The sequence below is a fragment of the Rutidosis leptorrhynchoides genome, chromosome 9, assembly GCF_046630445.1.
Source record: "Rutidosis leptorrhynchoides isolate AG116_Rl617_1_P2 chromosome 9, CSIRO_AGI_Rlap_v1, whole genome shotgun sequence".
In the NCBI taxonomy this organism is placed as follows: domain Eukaryota; kingdom Viridiplantae; phylum Streptophyta; class Magnoliopsida; order Asterales; family Asteraceae; genus Rutidosis; species Rutidosis leptorrhynchoides.
Genome location: NC_092341.1, coordinates 345,179,209 through 345,191,377, shown reverse-complemented (window position 1 = coordinate 345,191,377; position 12,169 = coordinate 345,179,209).

Genomic DNA, 12,169 nt, shown 5'->3' with positions numbered 1-12,169 from the left:
GCTATCTACCCTTTTCTGCGTTCACACCAATCTGCGTTCACACCTTCCACCTCCTCAAATTTTCCTTATAAATAGAGGTGTGAGCCTCATTTGTAAATCATTCAGAAAAGTGTAATCACACCTAGTTAGTGTGTGTGAGTTAAAGTGTAATCCTAACCAAGAGTGAATACATCCCTAGAGAGTGGTGAGAATTCCTAGTGTGTTAGTTTGAGAGTTTTTTGTTTTAGAGTTTTGTAATACTCTGTAATCTATTCTTGTGAGTAATAGAATTATTTTCCTCCAAATTTATCTCTACCAACGTCCAGGCGATCCTCTCATATTCACAACAGTATTATGTTACATAAAAAATTTAACATGTCAGTCAAATACGAGTTCTGTATAAACAAATACTAGGTATAACAGAATGTACATATAATCAAAACACTAATCAAATGTTTGTGTAAAATGACCATTTAAGAGGATGAAAGAACTTAATACACTTTAAATTTTAACTAGTGGAGGACCCGCGAATTCGCGGGGTTATTTGAATGTTTGTAAAGAAATTATTTTTTATGTTTATTTTATTTACTTTAAGTAGACATATTAGTTTTTGTGCATCCAATATATCTACTTACAATTTCAAAATAATCCATATATGTGTTTAAAAATGGTTATGTTTGGGTTGAGGCGGGTGTAACCGTTGGTGAGCTTTATTATTGTGTTGCTGAGAAGAGCAAGACTCATGGGGTACCGGCTGGGCTATGCACGAGCCTAGACATTGGTGGTCATATAACGGGTGGTGCATATGGTTCCATGATGAGGAGATTCGGGCTTGCAGCCGATAATGCACTTGATGCAAAGATTATTGATGCATATGGTAGAATATTGGATCTATAATGCACTTGATGCAAACATCCGAAACACTTTTACACTTTCCTACCTAGTAAGCATAAAATCTGTACAATCACCATAATTCATTCCTATACCAATAAAAGACCAAATCAATACAATGAACAATACCTTTTCTATATGACCTATTACTTATAACCCATCTAAGCTCGACCTGCAAATAATAACATTTTAAATACAAATCATAATTCATACCTTTGTACTTCAACATGATCCATTTCATTTGGCCACACTCTGTAGAATCGAGCTCTTGATCTTCATAATCTTCAAAACAGCATACCTCGGCATCTTTAAACTTTAAACCTTCGTTTGCCTTTTCCCTTGTATCAGCCATCATTTCCAATGTACAACACCATTTGGTATTCTTTGTTCTTTGGCATCTCTGAAGTTTCAGATCTTCTAAATGTTGTTTCTTCAACTTATTTTGACTTTGCTCCATCTTTTAACATACATACCAAGTAGTACATACCTGCACCATTTAACAAACAAAGACACCAAATGACTATATAATGACCTGTTTTTATTCATATCCCTTGTTAAACACAACCAAAAACCTAATACAGTTTGACCAATTTTAGTTACATCTGTACTAATCCTAGTATCTTTAGACCACAAATTCTAGCTAAAAGCCAAGTATTGAGTCGCTTCAATCATTTAAACCTTATGTAGGTTGATACATGACATTTTCCATACCAAAGTTTCATATACCAGCTGCATTTATGACCTGATCTGAATTGTTAATCTTTAGACCAGCCAGCCTTAACCTAATCACTTCTTGGATTACACCACAAACAACAGAATTAGTTCTATTTTTATCTCTAAAAATTTCGAAGTTTCTTTCCTGCCATATGAAGTATATAATCGCTGCAACCACAGTCTTCCATTGATACTCCAAATTAACTTGTTACATGGTATTTTAACAAAATGGTTAATAAGGTCATCCCAAGTCAATTGGCCTTCAATAATTATGTCTATAATATCATCAATGTTGGCTTTGCCTTTTAAAATTTTTCCACACAAGTTAAGCATATGAACAATCAATAAACAAATGTTTGTGGGAATCTTTTACAGAATTACATAGCGGGCATGTCTGGCCATTAATCATTCCCCATTTTTCCATTCTATCTTATGTGGTACGTCTAGATTTGACAGTCAACCATAAAGTAAAGCCATGTTTTGCAATGTTTTGTGAAAACCAAATCAACTTATGCCATATCACTTCATCCCTATCTTGCCTAATATCCTTCCAAGCATTATTGACACTAAATTTCACCCTTTTTCCATTGTTGTCACACCACATAACCAAATCAGTAGTATTATCTTTAATCACAGGATTAAAAGCAATTAATCTAGTATCAGTTGTTTCAATAATCTCGACAGGCCAACCCATATTCCATCTCTAAAAAAATTGTTAACCTTACTTATTCTTTTAATCCTAGTAGCATATATCTCTATATTGGTGAAGAGCTTACATAAAGGTCCTGCAGGATGCCAATTATCAAACCAAAATGATGTTTTTAAACCATCCCCAATCTCATGAATAAACTTATTTCTAAGTTTAGGTTTAAGACTTGGTATACATCTCCAACTATAAGAGTGATCAACTTACTTGGAAACCCACAAATAAATGCTAAAAGCAACTATTTCATACTCCCGTGCCTTCCTAGAAACTCGAGGTTAACTAATTATAACACTTTTCAAGACTAAAATGCGATACGGATTCGAAGGGGTCAAAGAAATGAACTTGACTAATTTTAACACATGTTAAGGATATCAGTGGTGGAAATCTCAAACCATTGACACAATCCGTATATAGAAATGCATCATTTTGACCCATTACCAAGCCCATCAAACCGCCCGTTTCACCACATATAGAGACAACAATATATCAGTTACAATGAAATATGGTTCTCATTAAAGACGTTTTGACAAACCATAAGAACAAAACTCACCTGACTGGTCTGTAGATACTGAATCCGTATGTGAAGATAATGTTAACAAAAAATCATATTTATCAAAAGTGTTCATTGGAACAGTACTAAACGGGTCAACTAAACGCTGACCTTCTTCCAAGCACGACAAATCATATATGTTTTTAATAATATTACTTGTTTTTTTTATTTTTTATTTTTTGTAAAGTTTAATTACTACTGTATGATAAACAACTTATATTATATATGTATAAATATGAGACCTAAAGTAGGAAAAAAAAGAACAGGTTTAACTTCATTACATAAGTATGTGCATAATTGTAGTTTATGTTCATTAAGTAGGTCCATACCATAATTAGGATGAGAAAAAACCAAATGTGACTTGAACACAAAAGAGTGTGACATAGTTATGCTTATAAATCTTAAAACTGAATGTTTAATATTTAGGGTTTGTCAATTAACCATCAAGGTGGGACATTAGAATAATAATCATGATTTGTATTTACTTTAGAAAGAGCCTATATAACATGTTTGTATAAACTAAGAATATACTTTGAAAGCAAGTTGATGTGTTTGACACAAGTGAGGTTAATGGTCTACCTGGATATTGATAATTATTTTAAAATAATAGATTATTACTACAAAAAGTATAAAATGCTGCAATCAACCTATAATTCTACATATATCTGTAGAAATAAGTGCTTCAGGTCAACACAACCCGACCCAATCCATTTTGAACCATAACTCAACCTGTGGGAACCGCCCATTTTTCCACCTTTAGAATTTATACATTTAGATTTATACCTTATCGTTCTCACATGTTTGAAGAAGTTTCTTATGATTTGTGATAACAGAATTCATATGACCACCAAGCGCTCTTGCTGCAAGAAACATATATGAAAATAAGTGGATTTCATTTTTTCCAATTTTCTCTTACACAACAACAATAGTACCTAATCCTAGGATACTAAATTTCTGCTAATATCATATAGTAATAACAAAACTATTCAAAGTATAAATGAACGAAAGGCATAATTTTGGCAGTTCATTTTATGATATATTTGATTATCTAATGTACAACAATTGTAGACAATTATATCACTTTAGATTACCTTGATGGTGGCATCAGTTCACTCAAAAATTTAACAAATATGGGTGTTCTTCATCAATCGATCAAAAGTAGTTAGATACATCGAGTATATTGTTTCTCCCCAACACGTCCTCCAGCCATTACGATATTTAGGTAGTCACTGAATCCTTTCGGGTTGTCCCTTAGAACAACAGCAGCCTGGTGATTTAATAGATCTTCATGGTTTGGGACCTGCAAAAAAATTAAACATACACCTTTAGATCACAAGTGGCCAATGATAATAAATAAAAATCTTAGGTTTCCTTTTCCTTTCTACTTTAATGCAAATAATTAGAGTTGGGAACCCAAACGGGTCGGACAGGTTGAGTAATAAGTAGAAACATGTATTTTTTTAGTGCAGGTCAAAATGAGTGAAGTTGAATTGGGTCAGACGGACCTTCAAACACTTTTATCTGAAGTTACATTTGATTAATAATAAACAGAATAAACATGATTACAACAACCAAATCATAACATAATTTACACCCTTTTTGATGCATTCAAATGCTTTTTATGTAGTTCATACTCTGACATTATGTCATTTGACCTACAATCAAAACCCAAATCAGTGCATTTATAAGTAGATGCAGCAAAATTCTGATCGTTAAAGTAACAATGAAATAATGTATGTTTAAGAAACGTGGTATGTATGTGTATATGATCAAATAATGTGAAACTTACCATGAAGAGATGATACAATCCATAAACAATAGTGTTCATGGTGAGGACATGTTTCCAATCTTCACGTAAAATATTAAGGCATACGTTTCCTTCAAGTCAATATTAGGATGATAGACCTGCATCGACGATTATACACGAGTAATTATACAATATATATTTTTTAGATAAAAGAAAATTCAAAAAACACTTAGGAATCCACCATTCTAAGAATCACAGAAGACTTTTACCTTGGTTTTACACTTAACTTTTGGCGCCTCATGTGGATAAATAGTAGATACATTAAAGGTGAACGCAAATTTCCCTACCCTATAATAAAAAGTAAACACGAAACACCTCTGTTACTCACATAAATTATAATTACAGTTGCAAAATTTGTGATACAAAAATCTAAATTACTAATCATAAGAGTAAGAACATATAAGAATTTTGGTCAATATGATTCAGTCACTTTCGTTCAATTATAAATTTATAATTAGATATTAATGAGCCTACCTGACTGAAATATCAGAAGTTTGCCTCCAGTGCTTTTCATTTCCATAAAAGCAACCTAATTGATATAGAAATTAAGGTCATGTGACAAAAAAAGACTACAAAATTTAAAAAATTATTGATGATATAAAAAATATAGTACCTTTATGCCAGCACCAAAAGCTGAATCAGCAGTTTTGTTATTTTGAAACATAGTAGGGATACTTTCCAGCAATAGATCAAGATGATCCCTACACTGTAGCATCAACAATAATATTATTACAAAAGTAATATTAGTTTCAAATATCTTGAATACAGAAAGTAGTTGAACTTAACAGATCAAAATCTCCAATTCTAGTGGATAAAACCCTCATAAAAATGTACAGATTTTGAATACCTCACCTCGGAGAGCTGTACAATAACATCATTTTCAAGAGGAGTGTAAACATCTTGTACATCAGGAACTATGAATGATGTATCAAATGCTATGGACATTTCTATTGGCAACTCAGGGGGTATCACTCTTAGTTGTAACTAAGGAACGGTACAAATTATGCCATGTCAACTACTATATGGGTCATCAAGCACCTAATTTAACATGTATAACAATAATGTAAGCTATTGATTTATTTTATAATTTATCATAACTAAGCAAATATATAATGAATGTATTAAATTAAACTATTAGTGTTTTTTTTTTTTTTTTTGAAAAGTAAAGTATTAGTGTTAGTTGTCACAAAAGATATATACATAGCCAATAATATTAAAAATTTAACAATAGACGATGAAAAATTAAACAAACTATTATACATAATATGAAGAATACTTGACAAACGCGAAAGGATTTAAAATTTTCATCATTTTAATGTTGTAACTTGTGGTAAAAAACTGGAAACCTTGCTCTAAATATAGAACTAATCAAAAAGATCTTCAATGTTTTCAGTTAAATATTTGTAACTGAACTATCACACACACGAATAAAAATACAACCCAAATAATATCATGCAAGTATAGCCACAATTTTGCGACAAAAACATCAAACATTACTTAAAAGACAAAACCACCATATCATAGCAAAAAATAAAACAAAGATGAAGTTACCTGATGGAGAAAAACAAACAATAAGCCACATGAGGCGACGGTTGAAGGTTTATAACCCACAAATTCGCGGGATTATACAACTAAAGTTTTTAAAAGGCCATGAAAAATATATTATTATAACAACTAAATTTACAAACATCTACAAAAAGTAACCACAAAAATGTTCACAACGACAAATATATAGCTTATTCTAACAACTAAATTTACAAACATCTAGCTTAAGACCCGCAAATTCGCGGAGTTTTTTAGGGACTACTAAAAATTTTAAATTGTCAAAATAATTCTATTTTATGTTGTATTTATTAGGTTGCTAAGAAACCAAAACGTAGTAATGTTGAATTACTAATAATAAAGTAAGCAAGGTATAAACTAAAAAAAAATAACACATAGTTTCAATACTATTATAGTGCTAACTTGATTTCAATCCATGAACTTTTTAAGCCAAACCTAAAACCAACATCCACAAATAAAACTCCAATTATCATTCCTCATATACATTATGTGCAATGAAAGTCGAATGAATTAACAAAATGTTGAAGTAGATTTACCTTTTCTATCTTCATCATTTTCTCTTGAACGCTATCACTGGCATGCCATTTTTGACAGTATGAACTTGATTCTATTTTTCTTAAGCGAAATTGATGCACGTATGTACTTTAATATGTTCCCATATTCTAACCCTCTATATAATATTTTCATCAATTCATGACAAATAAAACCAATAACAACTAATATCGATTGTAAGGGTGAAAAAAGGTTTGACCTTGGTAGAGCACCGACTTTTGCGGCCTCTTTTGTATCAAGGTTTGACCTTGGTACACATGTAGTCTTTGCGATAGTAGATGACTGAGTGCGTGCCTGTTCCTTAGTTTCTCTTCTTGAGTGAAATGAGAACAATGTTTCCAAAAACCAGTTTGCAGCGAACGATGTTTCTCTGAAACGACGAATAACATCTGCAAAAATAATAAACAAAGCATACATTAGGTAACTCATCATCGGCTATAATATTTTTTTTTTTAAATTATCACAATAAAGTTAAGGCATCATTTCTATTTACAGGTGACGATATCTTTACATCTTAAATACTACCAAATTGTGGAGACACTAAAGCTGTTAAATCCACAAGATTAACATGTACAACAACATTAATAGAAGACAAGTGAAAACCCAATCTTTTTTTTCTGATTGCATCGTAGAATGAGTAATTGGACCTGCAAATAGTAAACGCGGTCTAGATTAGGAGTAATATCTGCAAACAACAAATGTTTAAAAACATAAATACTAACAATAGAACAAATGTAGAATTACCAGTAGCAGATACCGTGTCTGTAAAGCTGAAGCAGATTCAATTTGTGAAGAAGCAGGAGTAGCTATTTCCAAGGGAGAAACAGGTACAATAGTAGTAACGGATGACTGATGAGCACCTGCTGTTCCCATACTATTACAATATCGTGGCATGTTTCTAATTGTTGTTTGTCTCGAAGACATAATAGACAAATAGACAGCAGGATGATCGTCTCCAACAACCCAATCATTAACTTTTTTATGTATAACATTACTCTTTTGACGTTTTCTACTTGCCATTAAACTATTATAGCCTAATAGAATGTACCTAACTAAATTTAACTTATAACATATTAACAAAAGCAAACACAACCAAAATACAATGGAGTCAGGTAGGTGTTGGTAGCAAAAAAAAAAAAAAATACTTACAAAGATGAATTATAAAGTATAGAGTATATAAATAAATGCACAAAACAATAAAGAGGAGATAAATGAGGAATAACAACTGAAGATAAAAAGATGGTAAAAACCTGCAGATGATCGAACGAAGATCAGACCCATTCAAATGCAAATCGTCATAAATTACCACCTATAGTGTTCATCATTTAAAAACAAAAGGATAGATAAATAGATTGCAAAAATCTTTCAAATGGAAATTCAACTCACTATTGATCTACCAAGAGTAATTGTTGAAGGAGCAAATTTGTAAAACATAATAAAAAAACAAACCGGTGGCAAACGAATCAAGCACATGAAGAAGAAACGCGGAAGCAAATTTATGCAGTGGAGTAGGAAAAAAATAACAACCTAATTAAGAGGTTAAATGGAGATGAATACGTAACAAAGCATGTAATCGAATTCGAGGTTAAATTAATGAATGTCATCAGCGCTCATGTTCGCCTGGATTGCATCCCCCTGCATAATGTCTAACTGTGAGCTAAATTACTTAGATCGTTAGGCAAAATGCGTGGCAGCTGGAAAATGTTTAAATAAAAGAAACTGTTGTTTTTGGCTTACCAATTCGTCAAGTAACATGCAACTATAAGCTAGTGCCGTTGTATCAGTTGGATTCTCGCAATCCAAATCAAGTAGACTTTTGCCATGATAACTTTTCTCACGTTGCACGGCTTTAGGTCACCAAGTAGTGTAATGTCCTCCAATCTGCTTTAAACAAAAGTTAATGTAATAAGTGCTTTAATATCATTGTTATTTACAAAAAAACACGATAATGATGCTTTCAAAGTCATTCTGGAATGAAGCCTCTCTGTTAACTGCCACTCTACTTTGAATATGCATGTTAATAGACAAAGAAGCTGCTACATAAGCACATTATCAAGTAAACTTACTACGTATTAAGCCAACATAAGAAATTAGTCAACGTATGTCAAATAGCAAACCAATTAATTGTGCATCTAACAAACTAATTATGTTGTGAACAAATAGTTTAGTGCATAAGCATATTGTCAAGTAAACTAACCACTTATCAGTTCAACATAAGTCAAAGCGAGTGTTAGATGAACATATTATAAAATAATGTAGCTGTATATAAAGTCAGTATAATAAACGAAGCTATTATTTTCAGCATTTGACATCATTAGTTATTACAGTTGCTGTGTTTCCCAGTTCACGTATGCCTATTGGTTGTAGAAAACTCAAAGCTGAATGAAACTGCATAAACTTAATTTTTACAAAAAGTAGGTAATTACTAAATAGAGGAGTATGCCAGTATATATGGTATATGACTCTTTTAGGATAATTTGTACGTATAAAGATGGTATTTTCTCATTAAACAATTGCATACTATAAGCGTTCAACTTGAAAATCACAACACAAAACAAATCAAATATTGCACTTGCACAATCGATAGTTTTAAAGAGATTTTTTTGATAAAAGCTTACTGTAGAATGATCTGTTAAGAAAAATACCTGAATGACCTACATTAACAAAGATCGATTATAAAGTGCGGTCGATCTAACCACCTAGTGCAGTTATAAGATCTGTAAAAATTCGAGAAACTGTAAGTATAAAAACACAAGATGTTGTAGGTATGTATATGTCATAATTATTCCTTAGTTTAAAGACACACTTTGATGTACGTTTAAAATCGATGTGATATTGAATAACCAAAATCAAATAACTGGATCTTGGATAATCATAATCAGATAATTAGTTTTGAGTAAAAGAAACATCCAAAATTTGTGCTTGGACAGGATTATGTTTTTATGAGGATTTTGTGAAATGAGTAGACCTAGCTTGAAAAATGAAGATTAAAATCCAAACTCATAATGTCAAGTCATAACAATTAGTTCAGTAATTCATATGATGGCTTCTTTTAATATAATAGAAAGCATACCACAAATTACTACTCTATGCATCCGACCCATCTTATCTTGATTTTTAAAAGCTTACAAATTTGGATGTGTGGCTGAAGGATAGGCAGGAGATTTTCCAGTTTCTCCATTTTCAGAAGCCAATTTCAAGGAACTTTCACTGCATTTCACACGCTCTATTCAGTAAACCAACAATAATAGAGAATATAGAATTACTTTTGTATTGAATGTGCTGCCTGTAACCTACTTGTTTCATCATCATCGGCTATAGGAATTTAAGCCATTGCAGTCTTGCAGAGTCTCAATACTTTTGCAACACAAAGCTTCCCCCTTCTTTATATATTCTGACTTGTTGAATGGGTCGAAAAACACCTGAAGTGCATTCAAAATACAGAAAACTTCCTAGAATTAGCATTAATATAGTTTTTCTACTAATATGTAACCTGTTAGTATTTGTATAACTTAAAAAATAAAAGGAAAGTTGCATGACCTTGGTGTTGCCCGTATTGACCGACAATACAACACCCAAAGTTCATACCTTCAATAAGATGCATAGAAATTCATGAGTTACATATATAAAATTGCTACATAAATTTCACTAATTTATTTCACATAGGGTTCATAATTTGCACATTTATGATAGCTACATCAGACATGTTCACCTTAAATTTGTATCTTGTTGGTAACTTTTTTATCACTTCAATTTAACATACAAACACAAACACACAAAACATGTAATAATGCATTAGACTATGAAGACATACAAAGTTATGTGTTCATAGATCGGATCAAATTTAAATACAATTTGATAAGAAAACCATATCAAATTGATAATAACGCAGTATATTCTTTACAATTAAAAATGGATAAGAAAATATCGGAACAAATACAAATAGATAAGAGAACGATATCAAATTGATAATAATGCAGTAAACGTTTAACTTGATTTCTTCAGTTTACGTAATTATGTGATCGAGTTTGCCTGATTTCTCGAAAACGATATCCTGAAAACGCTATCCTGAAAACGTTTGCCTGATTAAAACACATACGAATGGTAAAGAAAACCTTATCAATAAAATGAAATGGTAACTCTTGACCGAATAAATCATATTAGTTTATATTTCAATGTAACTATAACACGATTGCACATTCCATGAACAACATAATCAAACAATGCAAATAGAACCAGAGATTTAAAAGTATTCATTTACCATTCAAGAAGTCATGATGAAGTTCAAAGAAAGAAGTTGAAATGCTTGATGAAAGGATGACGAACATGATCAAAACTCAATTTCCAATCTATCAAATTTATACAGAACAATGTGCAGTTCATGCTTGCATCAACCTGTAATAGTACAAATTTTTTATGATTCAAAAAAAAAAAAAAAAAAAAAAACCTAGAGTTACAGTAACCCTTTGGCATCAAATTCACAAACAAAACCCTACAACTACACTAACCCTTTAACACCAAAACTAAAAAAATCCTTTACATATTAAAATTACAATTAACAATATGATCAGAATATGATCAGAATAATTAAATCGTCGATGCATATGATCTGAATAATCAAATCATCTATATCGATTGGATTAAAATCAAATCAATAAACAGATTCATCAAAACTAATCTAAATTCAAATTAAACAGATTGATCAAAATCTGATTACCTTGTGCGAATTCGATATTGATGACTGAAGAATCGATTTGTTTGGCGATGGATGGAGGATTGGATGAAGAATCGATTTAGGGTTTTTTGGTTGATTAACTGAGTGTTACTGATTTGAGATGAGAGAGTTTTGAAGGGTTGAAGAAGACTGTGTAGCTTGCAAATGAATTTGAGATGGATCGATCCCTAATTTTAGGGCTAAACCCCGTACGTTTTTTAGTTTTGAAGGCTAATTTTGTCTGATTACCTCGATTGTCACGTGATTAAGGGTTGATTTTGAAATGAATGGCTGTGATTAGAGGTGGTTAAAAGTTTGGATGGCTAGGATTTAATATTGATAGATTTTTCACTCAATTGCGTGTTTATTTAAGTATAAGAGAGATGACTCACGATCCATTTGCTTGAATTTTATGGGAGGTGGGACGTTAAAGTATCGAATGATTGACGAGTTTTTAGCGAAGTGCTCTAAAACTAATTTATATGTCTACCATCCATCTCTTTTAAAACATGATACTCCGTAATACAAATGTGACATTGATCTAAAATATATTTAGCCCAAATACAATGTATTAAGGCCCAAATAAAAAAAAACCCAACTGGACCGTCACGTGCCACTAACAACCACCCTAACGTGCAATGTCATATAATCCTCACACTTTTAACGGCCAAAACCCTAACATCCAAACGTTTT